Genomic DNA, 5,103 nt, shown 5'->3' with positions numbered 1-5,103 from the left:
ACATTTGAGTCTTTGTGGACTGAAGGACGAATGGAAGAAATCTATATAAAGCTGAACCAGAGATTTCTTTGCTTTAATGCGATGGTGCTGGACTGCTTCTGAGTTAAAAACCGACTATAAGAAACTGCCATGATTCTTTCTGTGCATTCTACACATTCACACATGAGAAAAAGCTCATAAAATGTTCACCTTAAGTGCAAAACATTTTTTTTCTTCATACAATTTCAGCTTTACCTTTCAAGAGATACAATTACACCAAATATTTTAATAAGCCTTTATCACTCTAAATATTTTAGCTTCTTTACTCCTGGTGTAGAAAGCAAACTTTCTACACCAGGAGTAAAGAAAACAGTCAAGCTAAAATATTTAGGACCGATTTAAGCCTTTATCGGTCCTAAATATTTTAACTAGACTGTTTTCTATATTCCTGGTCTAGAAAGTTGGCTTATTTTGCGGTTTCTCGCAGTTGTTTAGTGAAATATGTCACTTGATGTTTGTAGCCATGGCTTGTTTACTTTAAAAATGAGCAAGAAATGTGTGCAACAAAAAACGTTGGTATGACTATAATTTTATTTTACATTTGTATCTTTGTATCAGGTAGATTAATCCATTGTTTGTTTATTTTGTATGTATTCCATTTGGTTTCATTTGTGTCAGCCATTCAACCATTGCTGAAATGTGTTCATGGCTGAAGAAAAATTATACTGGGATCGACGGCAGACCCCCTGGCTACACTTTGGCCACCACTACTTTAATTCTTATGTGCTCTCCATGTAACTAAGATATAGCATCTTGTTTATAGGACTTAAAGAAAACATCCTGTATTATATTCTGGACTTACTTTTATTCAGATATAACATTTACCTAATTTTCTTTTTTTTTTCAAGGGGAAAATATTTATGAAATGTTGTATTTCTACTTATTTTTGACTCCAAATTTTAAGATATTTTAAATGGTAAAGATAAATTTAACTGTTTACTATCTAGTGATCTGTTAATAGTTCAGGTTGGTTAGTTTCACTATTTTGTTGCTATTTAAATCTTCTAAAAAAAAAAGTACTTTTGGGAATCCATTAGTTTAAATGGCCCGGGTGCATATTTCTTTTATTTAGGAAAATATGCATTTGCACATCCTTTTTAAACTTCAAATATCAATGAAAGCAACTCCTGGGCTAGTCTTTTCTTTGTTTTTTCAGTGATCCTCAAATAGGATAAATGACCAGTCCTGAGGGTTGGATGTCTCAGTAGTTGACTGTGGCATCACATAAAGCCTGATGAAGGCCCACACTGTTTCTGTGACCATTGTCATTGGAGCAGGCAGTGAGCTGAACTAAAGGGTTGTGTGATCCAATGAAGCCTGCTGTCATCAGAGACTTCAGTCCCACTCATGAAGCTGACCTCATCCCATTGCCTCATTTTAGGGCAGCATGATGGACACTCCAGGTCAGCCATCCCAGACTTTGGTTAAAGTTAGGAGGGTTAGATGGCAACATGACAAATACTGGTATATTAACCTAATCCTAAAATTTTTAGAATAAGTTTAGAAGTTTTCAGGAAGCTTCGGGTTTACTAATATAAATACTTTATACTTGATAAATGTTTTGTATGGTAAAAAAAAGGTAAAAGTTCAGCCAATTGAAGGTTCTCTGATAATTTCAATCTGAAAAACTCACATGAAGAGAGAAGACAATTAATTTCGATAGATATGCATGACCAGGAGCAAATAATAGGGTTGTGTCCCCCCCAGGCCTGAAACTATGCTGAGCTTTATGGGGAGATCCAGTGGATTGCGTGAGCAGATACTAGAGCTTTACTCAGGGACCTGGAAGATAGAAGTCCAGTTGGATAACACAGGTTGAGAGAACCTGTCCATGTTGAGCAAGCATGAAGAGACAGTGGAGAGGAAAAACTCCCCTTTGGGAAGAAACCTCTGGCAGAACCAGGCTCAGCATGGCGGTCTTCTGCCGTACCGGTTGAGATGAGACAGGGAACGCAGTAAGAGTCCAGGAGGAATGAAACTAATGAAGCTTTAGCAATGATGGTGGAGGAGGGGCTGGAGGTGGGTTGAACTGGTGTTATCTGAATGAAGTCACACAGCGCGTCCGCCGCCTGCGCACAGGAGCTGACAGGTGCATATCGGAGGCCTTTTAAGATGAACTTTGGATGCCGATTGGCTTTCGTGGAGGCGTGGTTCTAAGCTGATTGGCTGTGTCGCAGGTGGATGTAGGAGAGCAATGAGTTTCTTCAGTTGAACTTCCGCCTAGGGTCCCTTCCTTCCTTCCTTCCTTCCTTCCTTCCTTCCTTCCTTCCTTCCTTCCTTCAGAGCTGTAGAAAACTGAGTGCAAAGAACTATATCACTTTTAAAAGAACATTGTAAAGTATTCATACAGTAATTCCTTCCTTCCTTCCTTCAGAGCTGTAGAAAACTGAGTGCAAAGAACTATATCACTTTTAAAAGAACATTGTAAAGTATTCATACAGTAATGTAATATTATGAAGTCCCCTGGCAGATAGAGGAGGTTGCTTAATGAAGTGGAACTCTTGTACCCTCTACTGGTAAAGCGCCTTAGATTGTATTTTACCATTTTGCAAACATCACAGTAGGCTATAAAAACCACATGCAATCACTAATTTAAATTACAAATGAATAACAAGGGTTACAAGACATCCATTTAAAGGTTTTATATGCCAAATAACCAAATAAATGATTTTTGTGACTAAATGAAAACTTATGGCATACTGAACCAAATGTTTATAAATATTCAAAACTCATCTTTTATACTTTTACTTTCAGGTTGGCGCTACAAAGCACTATTTTCAAACAACACCGAATACAGGCTTTGTTTTCTTATGTATTTGAAATTTCATTTTGTATAAACTCTGTGTATACAAAATGACAATAAAATTTGTCTACGTCCTAGTCTAATATGTATTTCTATTGAGATCAAAGAGGAATATATTTCAACTTGATTGCTTTGGTGCACAAATTTGGCTTAGAAAGGTGATTCTAATCTGAAATCTGTGAGCTGACTTCTCCACAAATCGTTTCCAAGCTTTTATTTCCTGGAAAAATTACCCAAACTGCTATAGCTTTCCACTGTCTACCCTAGCTGCTCAGTCAAATACTAACAATAATTCAACTTTAATCCAAAACTACTGATACCTATGGGCCATAGGTATCAGTATCAGTAGACCTAGGTTTAGCAATCTTTTTAGCATAAAATATGTTTCTTCTAACCTAAAAGAATCTTAACAATTTATAGTTTAAATTTAAATAAAGAATCTGAGTTTAAAATTAGGGTGATGACAAGGAGCCCTTCCAAACTCAGTGTGAGCCTGTCACCTAAGGCAAAATTTACAGGTTGAGTTAATGACATGAAGATGAAATTCTCCCTGCTGATAAGTACAGAGGATTTAAATTGTTTTCAAAGAGCCATTTTGCAAACATGTTCTTTTTTTTATTTCAGAGTTGCTTTAATTCTATTAAAATGTTGTCTTTTCAAAGATACATTTGTGCACCCAAACATTCTTGGGTCATTTTATCGTCAGTTCATCTCAATCCAAATTAAGTCTAGACTTTGACTAGACCAGGGGTCTTCAACATTTTCCAAGCCAAGGACCTTGTGAGGGATTTGAACAAACCAGCCAGAAAACCACTGAAATTTTTCAAAAAAAAGTCTTAAGTTATTCCAAAAAATGTGTTCAAAAAATGATAAGCTGGGCCCAAACACAGAGGTCAACAAAACAGAATTCAATTCAGGCTTTAAACATAAAGAACTCAAGCACAAACTGACCTAACAAACAAGACATGAAGGAAACTTAAATATTGGCTGATCAGACCACTATTGGCACACAAGTTGGATAACTGACTATCAAACTAACAAAAAAACAAAAACTTAATTAAACAGATAAATACTGGCCAGACACTAAGTCGTTTTTAAATTTAACTACGTAATTAACAAAACTACCCAAACTAAGAATATTTAAACAAATGATAAACAAATTTCCCTTCCCATTACAAATGGTTTGACCCGCTGATTAGCCTGCAACCACCATTTGAGGAAAGCTGAAGCTCCTTGTAGCCCTCCACCAGCAGATCTAAATGAACCTGGCAACTCAAAGAAAAAAGAAATTAATCAATTGCATCTTGACATAAAAACAACCTGAAAAATATAGTTCACTAAATGTGTGCACTGCAAAAAGCTAACTTAAATTCAGACTAATGAAAATGAAATGTGCAACTCATTTTGAAAATGAAAAATGTAAAATTTACCACACAGCTTCAGAGTGTGACAGCAGGCTGTCACAGACCCCCAAACTGATGGTAAGAGGGAGCGGGGACCCCCTAATTATATATATAATAGGAAATTGTGTTATATCAAACTGGTCCTATAGTCACTATATTACAGATGGAGTCATGTAATGAAAGTAATTTCTCCCTGGGATAATTAAAGTATTTCTAAATCAGATTCCTGGTTGATGGGACAGGTGTTGTGAATGAAACGGTGCCCAGCTTGAAAGAGCTCCTGTGTGTCGCTGAATTTGTGTATTGATGATGAAAGACATCTTCTGCCTCCATTTATCTGTTTACTACAGTGTGTTGAATAAATGGTAATGTGGATTTAAAGACATTTCAATAAGTGGAAAAAAATTGCAGAGGGGAATAAAAAACCCCAAAGTCTTATCAACCAGAAACATTAGTGACCACCATGCAGTACCTGTGTGGACACCTTAGGGGTGGCTAACCCCCTGTTGACTAGAGCAGTGTGTCTGTCAGCTCATTGCACTTCTACCAAATTTCAGCGTGGAAACCATGAAAAGGATCCTTGTCATCTGTTTTCTATCTGTCTTTTCTCCTCCTAACCACTCATGAATCAGCAGGGATGCCATCGATCCCATCCAGGACTTCAGAACCTGTGGGACCTTCTCAAATTTGACTTCCCCTTCATTGACCTCCACTAGTTTGTCCCTTCTGCTGCTCCTCAGACCCCACCAGCCAAGGAAAAGAAGAATGATTGAACTGAGCTATGAATTTACTCACTTTCTCTCTGATCATTTATTTCTAATTTTTTTTTTCTTCACATGCCGATAAAGAGTCAGGCGG

This window comes from Cyprinodon variegatus, unplaced genomic scaffold (genome assembly GCF_000732505.1).
Source record: "Cyprinodon variegatus isolate N-32 unplaced genomic scaffold, C_variegatus-1.0 Scaffold691, whole genome shotgun sequence".
In the NCBI taxonomy this organism is placed as follows: domain Eukaryota; kingdom Metazoa; phylum Chordata; class Actinopteri; order Cyprinodontiformes; family Cyprinodontidae; genus Cyprinodon; species Cyprinodon variegatus.
Note: the sequence above shows the minus strand (reverse complement) of the source record.